Source organism: Kogia breviceps, chromosome 18 (genome assembly GCF_026419965.1).
Source record: "Kogia breviceps isolate mKogBre1 chromosome 18, mKogBre1 haplotype 1, whole genome shotgun sequence".
Taxonomy (NCBI): domain Eukaryota; kingdom Metazoa; phylum Chordata; class Mammalia; order Artiodactyla; family Physeteridae; genus Kogia; species Kogia breviceps.
Window position 1 is genome coordinate 56,248,839 of NC_081327.1, and position 24,333 is coordinate 56,273,171.

The window sequence follows — 24,333 nt, forward strand, 5'->3', positions numbered from 1 at the left end:
TCAGTCACACTCGGACTGAAAGCTATTAGGAATCTGTCCCTTTCCGTATCTTGACACTGGTTGTCTTAATTTTGTTCTCAAGTAAAAATGATCCCCAGCGACACCAGGTCTTACTTGTCCATAAACCGTGGGTCCCTGAGAAGGGAGCTCATCTCTCCCAAGGGCTCTGGGAAAGTCCCAGGCAAGACTAGGGTTGGCTTGGGACGGCCCCGTGTCTATCTCCGTACCCGTTATTGTGGAGGGGAAGGGGCATGGAACACTCAGGGTGGCCAGGTCCGGGTCACACCCCGCCCACGGGCCAGGAAGCAGGGCCAGGCTTACCCGAAATGCACCGATTACTGTGGAATGAAATGTCGGCTCTCCAAAGGACATGGTGCCAAACATGACGCTGCCCCACTGCCCACGCGACCCACAAGATCACTCTCATTACAACCAAAGGGCCCCGTGTGAGGCCCCTGAACCCACTGTGAGTGGCAGAGATTCTGAGATAAATCAGAGCCCAAGGGAGGCTGGAGTACTCAAGGAGCTTCTGGAAAAGACTGTCCATGGGATTTGGATAGCTTGCACGGAGAAAAGGATGACCTTCCGGGCAAGATGAAGGATGGCTGTGGGCCCCGCCGGGGATCTTGAGAAGGTCCACCTTCCTTCCAGGTCTGGAGGGCTTCCAATGCGTGAGCAGCGGGAGAGACAGTCCAGAAAGAACAGTGCATCCAGACCGGGTCATCCCAGAAGGGAGCGAAGGGAGCCCTGCAGAAACCAAGGAGTCGAAACCCACCCCCTAAGCCAGAACTTTCCTAGGGAAGGATTGGCTTCCACACCCTTCAGGCAGCAAGCAGACAGCGTGAACTGCGAGGTGCCAGCTGGGAACAGGGACATTCTGCAGAGCGTGGTGGCAGGAGGCTGTGGGCCGCCGTTTCTCCTCCACGCTCCGCGGACTAACCCTGGCACTGTCAGCCTCCCAAACGTCTCCAGGCAAGGGCACGCCACCTTCCTCCTCTCCAGAACACAGGCAGACAGCCACCCTCAGGACAGCGCAGCCCACATCCTGGACAGCAAGGCTGGCCACAGCACCTGGGAGCCGGCGTGCTCCTCGGTGACACCCGAGACCAGCAACAAAGCCGCTGCCAGGCAGCTCGGCACTCAGCTGGGTTCTCTGTGGCCCCCCAAAGATCCCCGGAAGGAGGAGCCCCACTGCCCACGTGGTGACCTGCCCTATCTGCCTCTCCACCCCCTAATGGAGCATCCTGGGAGCCCCCCGCCGCCTGAGATATGAGCTGTCACCTCAGGTCCGCTTCTGGAAGCTCTGTGAGGGAGAGGATCTGCACCTGTCTTGTTCTCTGCTGAATCCTCACTGCACGTAGTAGGTGCTCGATAGTTTGATTTGCGTGACGAATGAATTAAGATATGCCTCAGCCTCACCCTCTGAGAATCAGCACTTAACATTCTATTATTTGACTTGGACACGCTGATTTACATGTCGGGGAATTTTCTAGAGAGAGGGAAAGAAAATGACCTGCCCAGGGGCAAACAGTCAGTAGCTGATGAGGAACAAGGATTCAGACCACCCGTGGAGACGTTTTCATTTTAAGAGAAAGAAGCCGAATCCAACCAGTTTATGCTCAAGGGGATTAATGATAAAGACACAGGGGTCCCAGGAGCAGAAGCGCAGGCGGGACCGTCTCCTCTCTCTGCCCCTCCACTCGCAGAGGGAAGCGGGGCCATGCCCAGGACACAAGTGTGCACACCTCCCCGGGGAGGATGCCAGCCCAGCCAGGACCCAGGAGGCTCCAGCTGGGAGCCCTTGGGGGCCGGTCCACTCTGGCCAAAGGAGTGGATGCTCATGGCACAAGCATGGCTTCCCAGGCATCGGCGGTGTATTCAAGGGCCATCTAGGGCCCGCTTCACCCACCCACCCACCTACCACCCCCAGGCCTGCCCTCCAGCACCTAAACTTGAACCTCTTCCCATTGTCACAGTCTTTGCCATTTGCACACCACAATCACACACACCAGATTACCTCTCCTTTCCTTTGTTAAGAAACTCACTTTTTAAACCTTACTGTGGGTTTGACCTGTGAGAAATGTTTTCATAATGTAAAAGCACATGTGTCAGCTACACTGGAGCCTGAGCCAAAAGGAAAGATCGGTAATACTCACCCTGCCTTCATTTAAAATGTTTATATTTTGTTCATCGTGCATTACTTTTTGCATTTTGATTTTTCAGGTGCTGCATTCAAGTCACGTTTATCTTGATGACTGGCTTGTTTGGTGCCCCCTTAAATTTTGCACCCAAGGCCAGTGCCTCACCTGCCTCTCTTAGCCCCTTCCCTGCATCATCATTTAAATAAAGCTTTAAAGTACTCGGGCTCGTGTCCCCTAACCTCTCCTCCCTCCTGCACGGTCGGAAACACTCACTTCACCTGCCTAAAATAGAATCAGTGACACAGATGAGCTTTTTCAAGTCTGCTGGTCCAAATGCCTTGCCTCCAAGCCCAGGCCCCACAGCTGCCTAAAGGCAAACTCAGCCAGGGCCCAGGTCTGCCGGGGCACCGCCCTCTACCCGGCCCCTCTGTCGCTTGATGAATCAGGGACGAAAAAGGAAGTCAGGACTGTGGCCTCAGCTTTCTGCCCGTTTTGTTTTATTTCTGGAGGAGCCAACCAGCTGTGGCCAAGGAGGGAACCATAAATTCCTCTGGGAAGGAGCCTGGAGCTCCTGAGATGTGGCCAGGGCCGCCCCTGGGGAACGCAAGGCTGGAAGGGAGAAGTCACAGCAAGTGCCCCTTCCGCCTCCCCACGCCTGCGCCCAGCATGTTCAGGCAGTGACATCACAGTACACAGGGAGCAGAGACCACCCCTGAAAGGAAAAACAAGTCACAACGAGGGCGGAGGGTAGTGGGGGTGGGGGGGGAGGAGCCAGCCCTCCTTTGCCTTGGTGAACACAATCAACTCAAGAATGAAAAATTCTCCAGGTTATAAGGGTGTTGCTTTAAGCTCATCCCTGGGTGCCAGGCCCGGGACGACCATGAGACGCATCATCTCATTTAAACCTTCCAAGGAAGGTGCTATTTCATTCCCATTTTACACATGAGGAGACTAAAGCTAAGAGAGGTTATGTGATTTGCCCTAAGTCTCTCACTCAGTAAAAAACGGAGCCAGGATTCAGGCCCAGGCTGCCGCACGTACAGACCCCCTGGGAGCAGACAGGCGATAACCCCAACAGAAGGAGCCCCATCCTCTGCCTGCAGGAAGCCCCCAGCAATCTGAGACAGAGGTCAAATGAGCGTTCCCCAAACCCCTGACTCCACGCGGGTGCCCCCCTTCCCTCCATGGGCCGCCCTCTTCTCTCACCTCTCACTCCCCACCTCCCACTCACCATCAGGCTCCCAGACCCCCTCCTCCCCAGATTTTCTCTTTTACCAGATCACTTGAAATATCTGTGTGGCTGGGTCTGTGCCCCAAGCTTGCACCCCTCATGCCAGAAAGAAGTTGGCCCTGAGCGGATGAAACCCAAGATAGATCTGTCCACCCACGTGTGAGATTCCTGCAGAATTATGTGCATTTTTTGGTGGGGAGAGGGGGGCTTAAATATTTCTTATGGGACCAGACCAGGGCTGGCTGGAAACCTTCTCTGAATAGGCTCTCCACCCAGACGCTCCATCTCACCACTTATCAATTAACCGTCAGTGAAGAACCCACATTCCTGCTCAGCCAAGAGATGTACCACCTCCAGAATGTACACAGTACTCCTTTCCAGAAGTAGGAAAAGAAGCTTTCCTACTGCGAAGCCCATTTCCTGCTCAGACCAGGTGGAAAATCTGCTAAACTCAAAAGGTCAAACCTAGTTTAATTTTATACCCTTTTGTTAAAAATGTTCCCTTAAAAAAAAAAACCTCATGTTTCTTTCCAACATTTCAAAAGTTAATTCATGTGGAAGAAAAAAAAAGATTAGGATAAAATTTCAAATATTAAATTCAAATGCAGGATTAATGACTTTTATTTCTAAGCCCAAGAGGTTGTCTGGAATTTAGGACATTTTTGGAGTAGTGGAGACCAGACATAACCAGATGCGGTTGTGTTTTGGACCAAGTCAGCACAAATTTCATACCTTGAAAGATTATACCCACGTCTGTCTTAATACAAACAGTCCCCCCTTTTCCAAAACTCTCCATCCAAAATGAACCCAGAGCCATCGGCTTGAAGACAAAGACTAAACACTTTTTAAGTGTAAGTGAAAGTAGCTGACGACTGTAAACCCTGATTAAAATACTCCCACCCCGTGCAATTCAACCCTTTCTCCCCATCTCCCCTCACACCCTCCTCAAATGCACAGACACCTAAACACAGGCCAGAGGGACGGAGAAACGGCTAATCTGAAAGAAGAAAAAACAGCCTTTCCATAACGTACAATTTCCCTCGAATTACTAAATACTGTGATAACAGGCCTGGGGGGGTATCTCAAGTTCTGAAGAACCTGAAAACACCGAACAACCTCCCACGAGGGCTCTGGCTAATTTTCCAGCCAAAGCAGTTTGGATTACTTAGGATAAAGTCCGAACAGAAGTCTCGACGATTTAGCCCAGTCCGCAGATGAGCCTCAGAAAACAGTATCAGGACATGAGTGCGCACAGGACGGACACGGAGCAGTGGGAAAGTGTCAGCTGGCTGAGGGTCCAGGGCTAGCCAGAGGAAGAGTGTGGTCTGTGCAACTGAACACTCCTTGAAAAAGAACTCCATGATCCAGTACGTTTGGAAAATAGTCCACACTCTAAGACAGGAGTCAGCAAACTACAGCCCAAGGGCCAAGTCTGGCCTGCCACTTGTTGTTGTAAGTAAAGTTTTACTGGAACGGGGCCACGCCCATTCATTTACATATCAACCATATCATGGTGTTTTCAGGGGACAACAGCAGAGTTGAATAGCTGCAGCACAAAGCCTAAAATATTTACTAGCTGGTACTTTAGAGATAAAGTTTGCTGACCCCTGCTCTAAGGCCATCTTAGAGATTCACAAATCACATCATCACACTAGAGACTCCAAGAAATCCAGCAGCAAGGAAATCCATTCCACTTTGCTTACCATAATATTTCACAAGCATATTTGATTTAAAAAAAAAAACCATCTTTTCCCTCCATGAGATATGCATCAATTCCTCTCATAGGATGTGCTCCATACACACAAAGTGGGTCTTCAACCAACTCTTAAGACGGATTTAACACAAATCCACACAACCAAATAGAATGGTTCAAATTGTTTGGAGGGAGAGAAATGGTTTCATTTCAAATGATTTGATTGTTTCCAAGACAGACATCTCCTTGTTGTTCAAACAGAGGAGAAGTAGATTCAGGGCAGGTCCCCGTGGTGAGGGGGAATAAAGAGGAAGCAGATGACTGTGTGCTCCCAAAATTCATGTGCTGAAGTCCGAACCCCCAGCACCACCAAATGTCATTGTATTTGGAGAGAGGGTCTTTAGAGAGGTAATGGAGTTAAAATGAGGTCACTAGGGTGTGGCCCTAAACCAAGAGGACTGGTGTCCTTCTAAGAAGAGGAGATTAAGGCACAGCCACACACAAAGGGCAGCCCAGGTGAGAACACAGTGAGAAGGTGACCTTTACACACCAAGGAGAGAGGCCTCAGGAGGAACCAACCCTGCCGACACTCAATCTCAGTCTTCCCAGTCTCCAAAATCCTGAGAAAATAAACGTCTGTTGTTTAAGCCACCCAGGCTGTGGTACTTTGTTGTGCAGCTCAATCAGACTGACACAGCAAATAAGGCTCGTTAGCAGAGAGCTTATAAAAGGCACCTGATATCTTATAGCTACGTGTTATGAAAAACTCTCCATAGCTAATCTTCAAGCACTCAGCCTACAGTTAGAGCTGAGTTTCAATCCAAGCACTTAGTAGCTGTGTGAGTTTGGGAAAGCTACTTACCCTCTCTGATTCTATGCTTCTTCATCTGTAACACGGAAACAACACCTTCCTCACCTGTGCTCCTTCCCCAGGTGTTTGTGAGGGTAAAGTGAGATCATGGATAGTGAAACGGCAACAGAGAGAGCCATCGGTGAGCAGCAGTTCTCATGAGTACTGTACTCCTTGCAGCCTAAGGCCACATGGATTGGGATCCACCATCAACTTACGAAGGGTTCTGAAGGGAGAAAAGAGACCCTAGAATATATGTAACCATCAGTGACAAGATGCATGCTGATTAGAGAAACACTCTGACGTGAGCGAAAACAGACGTGTTTTTGGGATTTGAGAAAATGTGATATTCCTCTTAGTTTTATATTTAGAGAAGTGCCCACATCGCTGGGTGTAGAAATGACAATACCAGATTCTGGTGCTGGGATCTGTTGTACGGCCTTGGACACTGTGCTCCTAAGTCTTGGGCTAATATGTTACACAGCAACGGATAACTGACAGATACAGCAGCGATTCTTTGTACGACCGCACTGCTCCAGGACAGAGTTCAGTGGGATATAATTAAATTATTACATTACATAAATAATTTAAATTATATTAATATAATTATTATATATTATTACATACAATAATTAAAAGAGCTATAGACACAAGAACACCACGGGCTCTACTCCAGGCACAAGCTGGGGGATAATCTCAGGCCTATTCACTAACTTATTCACAAATGAACAAACATAAAGTACCCACATGTTAACAGGAAAGTGATTCATCAGTAGGGCAGCCATGTCCCTTGCCTTCCAGGAGCTTACAAATCACAAATACGTCCACTGCTATGAAAGCAAAGTGTGCCCAGTATAGTGGGACATAAAACAGGTGAGCAGACCCCATCCTGCGGGTCAGGGGAGTCTTCTCTGAGGAAGGGGTGTTCAGAGGGGATCCAAAGGATGAGCACTAGAGGTGGGGTGGGTGTGGCGGAAGGGTGTGCCAAGCAGGTGGAACAGCCTGTGCAAAGACAGGCAGGAGAGAGCAGTCCGTCTGGCCAGGGAACTAAGAGGAGGCCCCTGAAGTCAGAGAACGAGCTGGGGGAGGGAGGGTTGAGACGTGGCTGGAGGGTGACACCTCCTCCCTCTTCTTGATTGTCAGCTGAGCATCCACACACCTGAACTACACAGACTCTCCAGCTGGGAAGGGTCTTGAGATCCCCTTGTGATGGCCCAGGTTGTGGGCAGTGTCCTCCCCATGACAAGCTAAGCGCTGTACCAGCTCCACGTCTCAACTCAACGAACCCACGTCCTTGCTCACATCCCAGCCCAGTGTGGCCAGAGGCGAGCTCTGCTCCCCAGTCACTGGGCCCCGGGGCGCTTCCGTCCTGGGTCTGCTCTCCTCTGCGTCTTGGGGCCTCTTCAGCCCATCACTTGTGGTCGCAAGTCAGCCAATGGCCACGGCCAATCCCAAGGGAGGCTGGGCTGTGGAGGCTGCGGTGTTCCCAGGAAGAAGAGCAGGGGCGGTCTCTGCTAAGGTGTGAAAGAACAGACTAGACGGGCTCTCTCTGCCTCTGTGACAGGTGGGGAGGGTCTACATCTCACCTCTCCGTTGGAGGAGAAAGGTCTGGCTGGCACTGGGGAAGAGCCTTCTGGGCAGGGGTCTGCCAGGCGCCCCTTCACCCAAGCCGACGAATCACACAACACAGGCGGCAGGTGGCCCTCTTCCTGCTCACAGGGGAGCCCGTCTCCAGGCTGGCAGACCCTCTGCACTGGGGGCCCAGAGACCTCCTGGGTTTGACTCCTGAACCCACCAAAGGCATCTACTGACCAGCACTGCACAGGTGAGCTCACCTCCCGTGAAACAGGCACCATAAAGCCCTTAGCACAGCACCCAACACAGAGCAGTGCTGGATTAGCATCAGATACATTAAGTAGTAGAATATAAATCCATAAATGTCACCTAATGGTCATACTGGAGTATTATTTTATTATTTATTAATTTACCTGCTTTCTCTTAAACCTAGAGGTAGGGCTCTATGGTTTTACCATCTCATCTGGTGGTCCCAGGAAACCGCCTGGAGAATCTGCTCCTTTCCCATTGGAGCACCAGCCTCTAGTAATAAAATCCACAGCATGTTCTTGCCCCAAATATTGCTTGAATGCCCTGGATGTGGTAAATGTTAGTGGTTAAAAGCATGAACTCTGAGGGAGACTGACCGAGTAAAACTCTAGCTCTGGACACTAACCAGCTGTGTGACCTTGGGCAAGTCACTCAACCCCTCTGAACCTCACTTCCTCATTTGCAAAATATGGATGATTGAAGTACCTACTTCATAGGGTTGCTGTTAGGATTTAAAGACTCACTCTATATTAGGTTATTGGAACAGGCACATAGTAGGCATGGTGTGTTTTCTAGTACTATTATTACATGGAGCTGCTAGGAAAACTTACTCAGAATATGTACACGTTATACATCGTATACAGAATGAGGCCTCCAGGAGTGAGCACTAGTGTCATATTTATTATAGTTACAAGCGCCCCCGGTTACCTGAATCAATCAGCTTCTGAGTTTGAACAGTGAGCGTGTGGATAGTGGATGTGGGTATAATGACCATTTTGTTTCACTGCCACTCAGATGGCATAGAAGCAGCAGCCATTTTTCTGGTGGACCAGAGAGGCGCCAGGCACCAAGACACCCACCCTCAGGGCTCTTTCCTGTCCTGGGAGACGCAGGCCAGCTCTTCCCCACGCAGCTCAGCCAGCCAGGGGCTAGGCAGCCTGCCCATTCAGAAGACGTGCTCCCCGGGGACCCATGAGGCCCAACAAGCTCTCAGGGCAAGAGGAACGGGCCTGGGCTCTGCCAGGCTCAACATTCCCACCAGCGCCACTAGCAGAATGGTCAGAGAGATGGAGGCCAGGGGGCCTGGAGTCAGGCCCGGCCAAGGCAGGGGAAGTCTGCGACCTGCCCATTTGCTCCCCTGCCTCGGGGTCACGGGAGCCGGAATCAGCCAGCTTGCCTCGAGCCATAGGCCCTCAATCTGTCATGACACCCCAGGAAAAAATACAGTGAAATACTTTTTTTCATCCCATTTATGACCCGAACAAGACTTAACCTGGAAGCACCACTGGCACTGGGCGGCAAGGTGCAGCCGTGCCCGTGGTGCCCAGCTTGCCCGTGGCACAAGCGTGCTCACTGCGGGGCCCCGGGTCCTGGAGGCCCAGGCCTGCTCAGGAGAGACGACGGGGGTGGGAGAAACGGGGCCAAGGGGTGACATCCATCCTGATGGCTTTACAGCCTCACCCCCACCCCACAAAGGCTGCCCTCACGATGACATCAAGGGACTCCCTGGCATGATGTCACAGTGCTGGGTGGGGCCGCCTGCTCTGGAACCCAGAACCAGAAGTCAGCTTCTTCCGGTTACAAGGGGCTGTGACCCTTGGGCCAGTCCTTGGACTGGATTCAATGGGGGACTGTCCAAAAGCTGTGCCCCTTCCCCCACCGAGAGCCTCACAGGCATGGGGTGGATCTCCACAGTTAAAGAGAAACGTCTCTGGATGCTGCCGTGGTCAGGATCCTGGCCTGGACGCAAAGGCCCCGGCAGTGGGCAAACAATCCATTATCATCAGCCACTGACCTCTCGGTGTCTGCAGCTTCCTGCCACTTCCTGGCCCTCCAGGGACTCCAGCAACTGTACCACGGGGCCCATGCCCAGAAGGTCCCGCCCTTGGTTCAGTGCTCTGCTGTAGCTGACTTGAAATTCCTCATCATTTTTGACCAGGGACCCCATTTTCATCTTACACTGGGATCCCCACATTATGCAGCCAGCACTGCCCACACCTCACCCTCCCGGGTTCAAGCAGCCCCGTCGCTGACCCTTCTCACCCACTGACCTCCTTTCAGCCGAAATCTCAGGAAATCCTCAAAACAACCCCAGGTTTGGGGACTAATTCTGCAAACATGGAAAATGGGATGCATGGGTAGTAAGCAACCTCCTAGACCCACACGGCTAGTAACAAGCAGACCCGAGGACCAAATGTAAACTTTTAAAAACCCAGAACCCGTGTTCCTCTCCCCACATCTTTTCCCCCTGAGTGGGGAGGAGGACCCAAGAGAGCCTGGGAGGGGGTCTCAGACCAGCTCAGTGTTGCTGGGAGGAATCGGGTTATTGCCCCGGAAGAGACATTCTAAGTAAGGCCCCAGTGGAGGCACTGGTGGGCAGGAGGCCGAGGTGAATGCGTGGTGGTAGGAGACCCGCAGCTCTGCAAGGGTGGGGGGCATTCTCTGGGGCCCCCTCTCGTTTGACCTCCCTTCCACCGATCCTCCCTGAAGGTGTGCTCAATGAGGTCACGGCCCGTGGCCCCCTGCCACTGCACCCAGGAGCCTGTGTCACTGGAAGGGGTTGGCCTCACAAGAGTAAGGAAACAGGGGGCACCCAGCCTCTGGGACCCCGGCGATGGCCTGAGTCCCTCCTTCAGAATGAGAAGCAACCTGATTCCATCGTGTCCATTTTGGGGAAACATCAGAAACATAACCCAGAGCCCCAAGAAAACAGGTCTCATGCAGAAGCAGATGGGGCCACAAGCAAGGGCCAAAGGAGCTCAGGAAGGCCAGTCCAGAGAAGCGAAAGCTCCGAGAAAATCATAACCGCCTACAGCTGACGAAACGTGCAGACGATGAACACCGGGCACCAGCATTCCAATTCAGATACCACAGTGGCAAGTGACAGAAATGCCGACTGAAACTGGCACAAGGGATTTATCTGAGATAAGCCAGTATTCGGGGAGGGATGATGGAGAGCTCCGGACATCTGCGTGCGGGACGCCAGCCTCCTGCTCTCACGGGTTCAAATTCCCCCCACCCCCCGCAGCTGCTGGCCAGACGGTCAGTAAGACAGCAGAAGTGAGTGGAGTGTCTGCTGGTTGGCCCTGAGCTCCTCCTCAGAGCCACACCGCTCCGCAGCACGGACGGGAATTCTGAGAGGATAAGGGCCGTGCACTTGCCTCCAAGCCCCAGCTCTGCCATTTACTGCCCGTGGGTCAGTCCTCCAACCTCTCGTCCGCTTCCCGAGGCTCTTAGGAGAAATAGCAAAGTTTGCATCCCGACCTGGAGGCCTGCGTCAGACAGGAGTATTATTCCCACATAACTGAAGCTCCCTGGGCTGAATTAAGTAAAAAAAAACAACTTAAGAGGATGTTGCATGGCCGACATTATCTCCAGTACAGGGGAGCAGGAAGAGAGGCTGAGTGGCCAGGAGTAATTCCCAAAATCATGCCAGAGAGCAGGGACAGTGGGACCCTGGCCGCTGCCTCTTGCTCCTCCATGAAAGTCTGCGCTGTGTTACAAGCTGGCTTCGGCTGCACTAAACAGAAGCCGGAATACCAGTGTCCGAGATGAGCCGTTTGTAGAATCTGTTTTTCTCCCACGAAGGTCTGAGCTCTGCTCTCTGAAACCAGCAGGGCTTCCTCTCTGCCGTAAAGCATGGGGCTCATCCATGTGGGCTGTGATGAGGCATCACAGTGTCTTCATCGAGCTACTGGGAGGACACAGAGGGGGACGAGAAGATGGCCCCTCCTGGTAGGGACACACGCCAGAGACTGCACGTGGCCTTTCTTGAATCCCATTGGCCAGGGCTCGTCACATGCTTTCATACAGTTGTGACAGGCTCTTCTATTACTGTGGGGGATCGGAGGAGTCGATGGTGGGGGGAGTCAGCAGTGGCTACCTCCCTCTCTGCACCCCAGCTGCCCTACCGCTACCTCCTTTTAATTCTCTGGACAGGATGAGCTCTTTGCATAGGCTGTTCCCTCTGCCTGGAACACTGTTCCTCTCCTTTTGTCTAGTGGACTCCTCCCTCAGACCCCACTCAGACATCCCTGGTCCCCGTCGGGCTCCTGCCCTGTGTTCTCCTCGTCCTGGTCTTGCTGCCCCAGCACCTTCCGTATTCTGTGATTATCTCTCTGGGGGGTCATTTGACTGATGGCTGCTTCCTTCAGGAGGTGGAGAACTTGCCAAGGGCGGGAACCTTGGTCTGCTTCTCGTTAGGCACTAGTGCCCCGTGCAGGGCTGTAACTATTGGCTGAGGACTGAATAAATCAACGTGCCCTCCTGAGCTCTGGGTCCTCTCCTGCAAACGGATGCCGCTCAGAGTTGCTGCAAGAAACACAGTTACGATCCTAAGGAGAGCCTCGTTCCAAGTAGCAGGCGCTGCTACCCCTTTGATTTGTTTGATCCTCTCAGTAGCCCTTAAAGTAGCTCATGTTATCACCCCCACTTTACAGCTGAGAACACCAAGGCACAGAAACTTCCCAGCCAAGTGGCAGGCTGGGAGCAACCCCAGGGGCCTGGCACCACACAGCAGGGGCTCAGGCAGTGCCCTTTCTGCCCAGACACCCCTGCTGAGGAGCACATGCCAGGTGGGGAAGGGCCCAGACCTGCTCCTGTCCTTGTCCCCAGGCCTCTTCTGGGAGCTCCTCCCATCCTGACCCTAACTCCTTCGGCAGCAGGTACCCCCAGAAGTCCAGACCCAGATCCATGCTTCCACAAAACCACTGCCCCTGGAGTGCAGCCGTGTGGCCTGGCCCCCTGCAATGGCTCCCAGAGACACATAGCTGGGTGACACCCACCCGCCCCACCCCGCCAACTCTGGGCCACAGACCAGCAAACGGGCAGGCGCGTGCTCTGCCAGCGAGGAACGGGGGGCATCCAGCCCTGCTGGCCACAAGGATGTCCAGGAAATGCCAAACCACGCCCCAGGGAAGAATCTGCCTGGAGGAACTCAGCCAGTTTCTACACTGCTCTTTAAAACAACTACCACTCTGTCTTGTTACAAAATGGATACACATCCAGTGCTGGACAAGAACGGGGAACACACAGAAAACAAGGAGACACGAGGATCGCCCACAACCCCTGCAGCTCTCACGCTGGGCCAGTGCCAACCTGGAGCCTTGCTGCCTACAGCGCACCTCATTCTTGACGGAGAAAACTACGTTTCAGCAACATCACAGATTTCCGTGTGTGCGTCCCTCTAAGACTCCGGATCCTGGGGCTTCCCTGGTGGCGCGGTGATTGAGAATCCGCCTGCCGATGCAGGAGACACGGGTTCGTGCCCCGGTCTGGGAAGATCCCACATGCCGCGGAGCAACTGGGCCCGTGAGCCATGGCCGCTGAGCCTGCGCGTCCGGAGCCTGTGCTCCGCAACGGGAGAGGCCACAACAGTGAGAGGCCCGCATATCGCAAAAAAAAAAAAAAAAAAAAAAAAAAAAAAAAGACTCGGGATCCTGGGTGTCATGGTTTACAGGAGAACAGGAGTCGGCTGTCACCATACCTCTCCTGGGGCCACGTGTGCGTGGTAAAGGTGGCGGTGGTGAACGCCCCGTCCCCTCCCGATAACATTTCCCGAGGCCCCCTCTGTGCCCTGGGGGAAATACAGAGCTCAGACTTGTCTTCTGTGTCCCACCCCTACCCCCACCCCTCAACATCGTACTACCCAGGGGCAAAGACAGGAGAAAGTTAATTTATTTCTAACGAACGTTTTTCTAGCACTCTCCATGTGCTAGGCACCATTCTAAGGACTTTACAAACATTAACTCGATTAATAGCAACCTTAGAGGTAGGTACTCTTATTTGCATCTTACAGATGAGAAAACTGCGACCCAGAGAAGTCAAGTGACTTGCCTGAAGTAACACAGCGACTTAATGGTGGAGCCTAGATTCAAACCCAGGCATTTGGGCTCCAGAGCCTACGCTGGTACAAGCTAATTGACCATGATGTGAGGACCACGTTGGAAATGTGGGAGGTGACATATAGGTCACTAGCTCCTGCTAAGCCAGCACATTTTTAAAAAGAATTCCAACAAGAGGAATTAGGCATAAAGCAGTGGTTCTATACGTGAAAGTCACCGGAGGCAACTTGAAAACCGCTACCCAGGTTCTACTCTGCTTGGTTTGGGGTGGGGCCCAGGAACCAGTACTTCTTAAGACTTCCCAGGTGATTCCACTGCGCGGCCAGGTTTGAGAACCTCGACTCTCGGAAGGAGGCTCTCTGCACACATCCTATGCGACTGTGGGCTATTTGCTTAGCCTCCGAGGCCTCAGCCTCCACAGCTGTGGAATGGGGATGCCATTGCTTTGGTGGGCACGCAAAGCCTCACATGCACACGCCTCACAGGGTCCTGCACAGACTGTCGGCCCTTACCACAAAGCACACCAGCTCTCAGCACCCAGGCAAAGATCAGTGTACGAGTCTGCTCGGGCGGCCATAATGAAGTACCACAGACTGGGGGCTTACCAACAAGCTTTATTTCCTCACAGTTTGAAGGCTGGAAGTCTGCGATCAAGGAGTCGGCAAGGTTGGTTTCTCCTGAGGCCTCTCTCTCTGGTGTATAGGCGGCTGCCTTCTCCCTGTGTCTCACGTGGTCGTCCCTCTGTGTGTTCGTGTCCTAATCCCCTCTTCTTATGAGGACACCAGTCACAGTGGATTAGAGCTTATTTTAACTTATTACCTCTGTAGAGGCCCAGTCTCCAAATACAGTCACATTCTGAAGTCCTGGGGTCTAGGGCTCCAATACATGAACTTTGTGCAGGATTCAGTTCAGCCCAGAACAATCAGTAAATGCAGACAGAACCTGTTTTGAGGTGCTTCCTTGGGCATATGGCTGAGAATCCAGAATCTCACACTTATGTCCCCTAAAGCAGGACACAGCAAGGTGGGTGGTTTTCACTTAGCTAGTGAGCGTTTGACTATCTCTGAGCCTAGGTTCCCGATCTGGGTTTCACCCCTGCCAGCCCTTCGAGGGTTAATCCGAAGGTCTCTGGAGTTGGGGGGATTTACTGCCCCCAGACCTTTATCATCTCACCCTGACGTTGAGGGCTCACATTTCCCACTTAATTACTTGTCCGGCAATCAGAAGAGATAGCCGGTCCTGTGCTGAGTTGGCTGCAGCTGTGAACTGTTTATTTACTTTTCCTCAGCCCGGGGAATGGCTATAATTTAAAGGTTCAGATCTCAGCTACCCTGCCTGGTGCAAACCCCGCTTAAACACTTCCATATTGCTCGGGTGGAATGCGCTGGAAGCTGCCCCCACTCCCCTCCCTGGACACAGAGCGCTGAGAAGGCAGGTGTTCCTGGTTACGGAGGCTGCAGCGCCGGGTAAGGGGAGGAGGCTGCCCACCGTTACTGCCAACTCTGCCATCCACCCCAAGAGCTCACGGAAAACCTAGAAGCCATAGCGGGCCTGAGGACCACAGACAGCAGGACGGGGTGGCCCCAAAGCACCCCCTCCCACAGCAGTGGTCGTTGCCACAGTCGAAGCCACAGCTCTCACTAATTCCTGCACCAAATGGTGTAATTACACCGAGGCTGTCAAATGGCATCCAGATGGTCTCGCCGTTCGCACCAGCGCTTTAATAAGCTTCTAGGCGTGACCTTGGCAGCTTGTGCCCCACCTGCGCAGCCCCTGGTTGTGAAGCCCGAGCCCACAATTAGATCAGATAATGAGCGCCCAGGCGACCAGCCTTGAACTCTGCAAGCCCTCTTCAAGGGGTGCCCAGAGAGTCACCCCACGCCACTGACAAATGGCATGCGTTCCACCACAAACGGAGGGCCTCCTGTGCACAGCTCCCCCGGAGGCCTGCCTGGGGAGATCAGAGACCTGAGACCCAAGAGCACATTTGGGGGGCCAGGCAGCTCCCAGGCAAGCTGTTCCAAGAGCGGAATTCTGGCAAACCAGAGGCTCAAGCCCGACCGTTTCCTCTAAAGCCCCAGGCAGCCCACCAGGGAGGAACTGCTTCTAATACTGCCACCCCATTAGGCACCAACAGGTGGGAACCCAAACATGGGAATCACCTGCTGCCACAAAGCTGCCCATGACCTCCACCAATTCATCCCCTTTGAATATCCCTGAGCCGGAGTAACTCCACAGTGAAGCTTTCAGTGATCTTGCGCTGAAAACAATCACATTCCACTGGCCATTCTGAAAAATCAAATTATTCTTTCCCAGCATGGGGCACACGCCTCAGAGAGTGACAGAGCTAACATGCCTACACCAGGCACCAATGCCAGGACTTCACACATAGTGACTAAACTAACCCTCAGACGACCTGGATGCTGTTTTTATCCTCCCTTTGTAGAAGAGAAAACTACAGAGAGGGTAAGTAACCTGCCCAAGGTCACACAGCTAGGGAGTGGCAGGAACGGGATTTGAACTCAGGTAAGGAAGCAGACATCATGAGTGCATACAACTGTGATCCCATTTGGGTAAACAAGTAATAGTTAAAATTATACTGTTACGCCTGTATGACAACACGTTATATATTTTAAACAAAGTTTAAGTGTTTGTGCAAAGGTTTGGAAAATGCCAAACAGTCCAAGAAGAGCCCACATGCTGATATTCTCAGGGCCCTGCCAAACCAGAGAAAATGGGTAGATACAAAGAAAAGAGCAAATCAGAAGTCTTCTCTGTGATGGGCTGGTGCAGAGGGCGATGGGAGAGGGACCAGACACTTGAGCTCTTGGCCGGGGAGAGAAGTTTCTGTGGGAGAATCTTGTCCCTGATCTTTGCCAGGTTTGGTTCTCGCAGACCTCAGACAGAGAACGAAGGGAGGCTGAGACCCAACAGGGAAATGCAAAATGTGTTTGTTCTGACTCCCTTGTTATATTTGACTCTTTACAGGGCATCAGTATTCCCCTCACAGGCATCCTGGGTTTTAATGGTCCTATCTCAAGTTGTCATTGAAAACCTACTCCTAAGATTGTGTCACCATTCTTAGTAAGATATGAATGACTGACATTTAGGAAGAGGGGATTGCATTTCAGGTTAACACCTTAAGGTCAACTTGGCTTTTCAAACAAAGAGACCGTGAGAAGACCCAAGTCAAACATGATGCATGGAAAAATCATCATTTTTGCTAAAATAATGGGAGGGACACAATGGCTTTTAAAAATACCTCTTCAGGGCTTCCCTGGTGGTGCAGTGGTTGAGAGTCTGCCTGCCGATGCAGGGAACACGGGTTCAAGCCCTGGTCTGGGAAGATCCCACATGCCACGGAGCAACTGGGCCCGTGAGCCACAGCTACTGAGCCTGAGCGTCTGGAGCCCGTGCTCCGCAACAAGAGAGGCCGCGATAGTGAGAGGCCCGCGCACCGCGATGAAGAGTGGCCCCCGCTTGCCACAACTGGAGAAAGCCCTCGCACAGAAACAAAGACCCAACACAGCCATAAATAAAAATAAATAAATAAATAATAATTAAAAAACAAAACAAAACTAGACCGGTTATGTGGCAGATAGCTAAGGCAAAAACCAGGTAGCTTTCAAAACTATATAAATAAGTAAATAAATAAAATACCTCTTCAAATAACACGGAATGCAAAGTAAAGATGATGTGACTTACTGTGAGGAGATGCCCAAGAGGTCGTGCCTGGGCAGGTCCTGCTCTCGGTCCACACTCTTGGGAAGGGGAGCCTACTCTGTTCAAGATTCTGTGATAGAAAATTTTGAGGAACCGGGCCTTAAATTATCCAAGTGGTTCATTCCAGTGGTGACATCACCTGGCAGGTCACAAATTTATTCCAGTGTGAGCTGGGGCGGGGGAGGGGGGAGTTCCTGGCAAAAATGCTAGGACTCGGAAGCCACCAGTATTAGATACTTGGCGATCTGTCTTAGAACCGCTGCAGCCCAGCCAAGCGTTCACGAACAGGAGATCAATGGTGGACCCACCTCACCATCCAGGATGTGTCTGCACGTGTGTGCGCACATGTGTGCATGTGTGCTGGTATGCATAAGTGTGTATGTGAGTGGGTGTGTGTGTGATAGAAGAGTGTGTGTGGTGTGTTATGTGTCCCAGTGTGTGCGTGTGATTGAACACGTGTATGTGCGTGTGAGTATGTCTGTTCCTTTCCAAGAAAAAAAAAAGTCTCAGGAAGACAGCGTGAGACCATTTGGTCAGCCACCATATTTCACGTTTTATTGCACCCCTGCTTTGGAAAAACATAAGCCAATAAACGTGAAACCAGTTCTGTGCCTGCAGCTTCCTGCTTTGGGTCAACAGAAACCCTGGGATGAGAGGGTACTGGGAGATTCCCGACAACAAAGCAGAAAGTTCATAAAAGACAAGGACCCAAAAACTGAGGACCCCACTGCATTCCCCGTCATGCCGACCTTCAGAAAAGACCACAGGACTCGAACAGACAGGGAGTGAACCTGCCCAAGGCCCTCGTCGCCCAAGAAGCCACTGATTCTGCCAGACAATCAGGCCGCCTGCTCCGGCCTCGTCCGCTGTCTCCATGCCCGTCTCCCCACAAACTGGACCGGCAGCGCAGAGCTCTCCGAGGCCCACATTCAAATCCCACACTCATCACCAGGCCCTCGCGCAGGCGAGGAGTCCCTCCCGGCCGCTCCAGCGCTCCACCGCCAACACTGTCACCGACTCTGGTGCCACCTGGGCGCTTCAACATCCGACCGCGCTTACCCCTCCGAGGACCGGGGACCTAAGGGTGTACTACCGCACCTCCCGCAGGAGGGAACCGGGCACAGGAGGGATGCGGCTGGGAGGGAGCCCTGGAGCGAGGGCACTACCTCTGCCGCTGCCCACATTTCCAGGAGGGGCTCGTTGCCACCCCCCGCATCTGACAGGAGTGCCTCTGACGGGTCTTGCAGGATTTCATCCTCACTGTTGTAAAGTTTCCTCGTGGAAAACACGAGCATTTTCCTGGTCTCTTCGTTAACTTGCTGTGTCCTAAGGAGGGTCAATCCCCTTCTGGTCCCAAGGCCTCAGATCTGAGAATCCCAGGGTCACTCCGTGTTTCCCGATTCAGGGCTCCTGTGCCCAGGGGACAGCAAGGACTTGAGTCCCTTGCATTACTGTCAACATTTGGAAATTTCCAATGCAAAAAAGGCCTGGTTCCTAAAATGAGGCCTAAGAAGGTGCTCAAAACACTCACAGTCTCTGATTTTGACTGCAGCCCTGTGAGTTCAGTGTGGTCTGCCCCGAGTTTATGATTATCAGAAACTTTGCCAGGAAGGTTATATCACTGAATATCATTAAGGGCAATAAGAATTCATCCTTTCCTGAACACACTGTCTGGGCTTGCTGTGTGCAGGGCACTCTAGGATGTCTCCCGACTACCCCGTAAGAGAGATAAGATCATCCCCAGTCAGCAGAGGAGGAGACTGAGGTTCCAAGAGGCTCCAAGACTCAGAATGACCAGGAGGGACAGCAGTGAAGATGACTCAGCCTGTCTGACCCCAGAGCCTGCCCAAGCTGCCAGGCCAGCCTTTTCCCAAATGTTCCAGGTCAGAAGAATTACCGGGGGGCCTGGTGTAAACTATGAATCATGGGTCCCAGCCAACTTCTCGTGAGTCTGACTCTGAAACCGGGGCCTGAGGATCTGCATTTTCAGACAACCATGGCTGCCCACTCTCCATCATACAACTAGATTAATTACCTGTTTCTATGCACATTCCACGGCTTGATAAGAGCATCTTTCAGATGCTGGTACTGATGGGGAGCGGGGAGGACGGAAACCTAGCCCTGGCCAGGCAGGCAGGCCTCCCCTGCCCTCACCCGCCTGCACAGCGCCCCCGAGGGCCATGCAGGGCACTGCGACCCCCCAGCCTCCCAGCAGGGAACCCACCCACTGCCCCTACAGAAAGAATGGGCGGAAATGGCCGCAGGCAGGAACTCACCCCTGCCATTTCACAGCGCTCTGCAGGGGAGGGCCTGCAGAGGAGCTGAAAAGGCCAGAGACACGGAGCCAGCCTCGCGCGAGAGAGCCTGGCAAACAAAGCACAGCCCCCCCAGAGCAATCACCCGCCAAAATCTGCAAGCTCATCACGGTGCTTGGGAACCTCGAGGGGGGGACACAATACAGGACGCATCCTGCTCGGCAGAGATAAGAGAATTCCCAGGTTCTCACTGCCCAGCCTCCCCCTGGGGACAAAAGAGCTGGCACGGAGCTTGGAGGAACGTGAGAAAGATGCCCGAGGCCAACAGTGCATGAAGCTCTGCACCCCGCACTCCACACCCTGCACCTCTCACCCTTCACCCTTCGCTCATCCCTGAAGTCACTCCTCAGACTGACCTTCAAGCCCACCCTACGTCTCGCTGGTTGTGGGGCCCTGGACAAGTGTCTCTGCCTCTCTGCTCCTTAGTTTCCCCACTTGCAAAATGGGGCTGCAGGTGGGAACTACCTCCGTCCCTCCTCGGGGTTTTGCTGCGATCCATAGTGTGTTTCTGGAGGACCCACTGTGTCCTCAGCACTTTCCTGTATCACCAGGTCCAGCCCTCAGCCAGTCCCAGGAGCTGGGCTTTTGCACGAGTCCCTTGTGCCAGCGAGGAGGCTGATGTGGACGTGGAGGAGGTGACGTGGTGGGGCCACAGGCCGTGCTCACCCATCTTGGAGCTCACCACTGTTCTGAGAGCCTGATCAGCACCAGCCAACAACAAAAGTGGCGGCTCCAGGAGACTCCAATTCCATTCTTATCTGTGGGTCATGCCTTTAGGTTCAGTTTAATCCAAATGCTGAGCATTTGTTTGCACACATCAAAAATGATAATAACAGCAAGAATGAAAGCGAGTATTTACAGCTCACTTTCCATATGATGCCCTGGGAGGGTGGTGCTGTTATTAGCAGCCCCAACAGCCGAGGCCATTGACATTCTGAGATGTCAAGTCATCTGCACAGCGTCACCCAGTGGTGATCAAAGGAGTACTGTGCCTGCACAGTGCAGGGACCCAGCCCTCAGGACCTCTCTCTCTCTCTCTGGGAATTCCTTTCCCTCTCAAGGGCGGGGACCTCACCTGTCTCTCTCTGTGTCCCCAAAGGATGCCAGCACGGCAACCAGTCAATGGACAGTTTGAAAGCAAAAGTTGAATTGACTCAGATTTTATTTCCTGGGTCGCTTTGAGCACGTGGTGTCTGGAATGGGCAGGAGGTGGCACCGTGCTGCTTGGGGCATGTGGGGGTCAGGCTCCCACCTCTAGAGGGACCCATGCTACCCATGAGGTCTGTTTCCTTCACTCCAGGTGGGCTGAATGAGTTGGTGCAGAGCCAATGTATTTTGGGGGGAATTCAACGATAAGGAGTCCATCATGGAGACCAGCCAGGAACCCAGAACCTGTCCCAGCTCGCCAGGCAGAATGGAGGTGGTGGTGATGCCCTCAGGACCCTAGTGGGACCACTCTCTTCAAAGTGCAGTGAGTCTTTTGGTCAGGACAGAGCTGAGTTGACCCCCCCCGTGAAACAAAAGCCCAGGGCACAGAGAGAGGGGGAGACACACCTCCCTCTGCCTCATTGTTGCCAGAGAGGACCTGCCACTCAGACCTGCCCGCACGTGCCCTGGGGGCACTCGAGCTCTGAGCATTGCCAGGAGCCCCGTGCGGTGCACACCCTCTCTTGTTCCCAAGTCAAGGAGGCTCTGGAACCCAGGAAAGCCAACTCCAAAGCCCAGAGCCTCCCCCACAATTCCAGAGCGGAAGATTTTAAGTCTCTTTTTAGAGCTCCCAGAGTTCCTGTCAACCACATCCCACTGGAAAGCTTTAAAGCCATGCCCTGAAAGCCACCACTTCCTCCCTCCTGGTGCCCTCCCTGGGAAGATCTGCTGAAATAAACTCAGGAGCGTGGGAAGGGGGCCGTGGCAGACACCGCAAGTGTGTTTCCCAGAGTCTTTGATGCCCACCTTCTCCCAACTGTGTACCTTACCAGCCTCTCTTGCAGCTAGACGCAGCCAGTGACCCAGTTCTGACCCATCAGATGTCAAAAAGAGTCCGGGACACTTCCGGGAAAGCTTTTGCTTTCCTAATAAAAAGGGGCAGAGGGCTTCCCTGGTGGCACGGTGGTTGAGAGTCCGCCTGCCGAGGCAGGGGACGTGGGTTCGTGTCCCAGTCCGGGAAGATCCCACATGCCGCGGAGCGGCTAGGCCCGTGAGCCATGGCCACTGAGCCTGCGCGTCCAGAGCCTGTGCTCTGCAGCGGGAGAGGCCACAACAGTGAAAAAAAGGGGCAGAGACCCAGCTGGTGCAGTCCTGGAAACCTGCTCCTCCCCTCCCCCCTTGAATATAGACATGATGTCTGGAGATGCAGCAGCCATCTTGAGACCACGACAGGACAGGTAACGGAAATGTGGCAGACAGAGTGACACCAACCTCCCAGAAATGCCCACATCCTAATCCCCAGAACCTGTCAAAATGTTAAGTAATATGGCAAAGGGGAATTGAGGTTGTTAATCAGCTGACCTTGAAATGGGGAGATCCTGGATTCCCCAGGTGAGCCCAATGTAATCACAGTGTCCTTAAAGGTGGAAGATGGAGGTAGAAGAGGGGATCAGAGAAGAGCTGTGATGAAGAAAGAAGGGCAGAGATGCAGCATTGCTGGCTTGGAAGATGCAGGAAAAGGCCAGGAAATGGGTTCTCCTCTTGAGTTCCTAGAGGAACACAGCCCTGGGACACCTTGACTTTAGCTCCGTGAGACCCGTGTCAGACTTCTGACTTCCAGAACTGTGAGAGAATACATTTGCGTTGTTTTAAGTGGCCAAGTTTGTGGTCATTTGTCACAGCAGCTCCAGGGCACTGACACAAGCCATAGGAGATGCTGGCTTGCCCTTGTCGAGAAAACAAACTGAGGCCAGCAGCTGCCTTTCTCCAGACATCCTAGTTGTGTGAGAAGAATGACCCCATGCTGGTTTAAGCCACTTCAAGTTGGACTATTTGTGACTTGAAGCTTAACACGTTTCTAAGTGCCATCTGTGTCAGCTGGGGAAGCTTTCATTTCAAAATTCCTTTTGTGAGAGAGAAAAAGCATCACCAGCTAAAAATGTATATTGAACCCTAGGACAGTACCCCCAAGGTCTGACGATGAACTATGGGTGGCCCTGGGACCTTTCTGGAGAAAGGAAGGTATAGTGAGATCAGAGTCCCTTAAGCAATTCTCTTCATAAAAACTTTCTCTTCATATAATGTACTAAAGCTCTCAACTTTCTAAAAAGAAAAACAGATTGTTAAGTAAATGTTTATTGAACTATAAAGTGGACCTATGACAAAAAAGTTGATTGCAATAAACAGAAGGGTTACCTCCTCTGGGCATTGTGGCCACTACATGGCAGGGTCCCTGGGGTAATAGATGTGTTTGTAGTTGCCCACCTGATAGCACTGGGTGCGACTTCTCCAATTTAATGGCCACTCGGGACTGGGTTCCTTGTGTCTTACTTTTATGGCAGGGTATTTATCATTGATATGGCCTCTCTGACAAACAGCCCTTTTTCAGAAACACAGCTTTACTGTAATGTCATTTCTGAGCTGAGTTTTCCCAACCTATCCGATTGCTCACTTTACAGCTGGGTTTCTAGGAGTGGGTTGCGGGAAGATGCCTTTGCTTATTCACGACGCACAACGAGACTGTGAGCTGGGAAGGGACGTTTGTCGGGGACCTGCCTCGAGGGTCGCTCGGCGCGGAGTGGGCAGCCATTTGACTCTCGCTGCTCCCGGTGTGGTCTGACCAGGTTATGGATGAAAGAGATAGTCCAGCGAAAGGTCTAGCAGAGGCCCGGCAGGTGACCAGCACTCAGCAAACGTTAACTATTGAAATGCCCTTCTCTCCAGCACTCCCAGCAGTCCACGGGGTAAGTCTGGCCTGGAGCGTTCGCACACTCCAGGCCAGGAATCCGAGGCTGAGCAGGATCCCACGACAGCAGGAGCGCAGCCCATCTTCCCGCTCTCCCTGAGACGCCTCCCCGCAGCACCCACGGCCATACCTGAATGTGAGTGGCCAGGGCAGCCCAGGTCCCATGTTCTTTCCAAGGCCAGCAGCGCGCACCCGCCTTCCTTTTGGTCCCTCACGAGAGCCCCGTGAGGGGCCTGCCCACACTCAGGACGAGGAAGCCACAACCACAGGGGGCCCTGGTGTCTTGCCCACCATTCTGAGACACTGGGAGACAGGTGCGAACGCAGGCAGCCCGACGGCACGTTCTGGGCTCTCATCTGTGACCCCCACCGCCCCGCTGGCCGCAGCACAGCCTTCTCTGGCCCCACAGAGTGCAGCGAGGTCAAGTGGGCTTTCAGCCAAAAGCAGAGAGGGTCCCCTCTCAGGGCCAGGCTCTGAGCTCAGAGAACCGATTCGTGGAAAATCCCAGACTGACTGGGAGCCCAAGAGAGGTGTGGGGTCAGAGAAGGGAAGCCACGGGCACCCCAAGGCCCACCACGCAGAGCCTCCCGGGACTGTAACCACAAAGGCCAGGCCCCCCGCCCTCCTCCCGGGCTTGCCCACAGGTCACCTGCGCCCACCTGGAGATACCTTCCCGCAGCCTGCCACAGCAGCCCCTGGGCCGGGCTGGGATCCTGGCGCCAGGGGAGAGTTTTGCCACTTGAACCCCTCTCTGGTTCTGACACCTTGTGACTCTGGGCAAACCCCCAACCTCTCTGTGCCTTGATTTCCTTCTCTGTGAA

The 24,333-nt window shown here is 53.1% G+C and overlaps 1 protein-coding gene across 4 annotated transcripts in view; it reads right to left on the reverse strand.

Moving 5' to 3' along the window:
- Positions 1 to 24,333, reverse strand: part of C18H16orf95 (chromosome 18 C16orf95 homolog) — a 453,505-nt gene that overhangs the window by 229,407 nt on the left and 199,765 nt on the right. The window contains exon 11 of one of the 4 annotated variants that reach the window (XR_010837978.1): positions 6,064 to 6,141. The exons of the other annotated variants lie outside the window; for them this stretch is intronic. The gene's annotated coding sequence lies outside the window, so the exon portion shown is untranslated. Of the gene's footprint in view, positions 1 to 6,063; positions 6,142 to 24,333 lie in introns of those variants that run through there. 4 annotated transcript variants of the gene reach the window in all.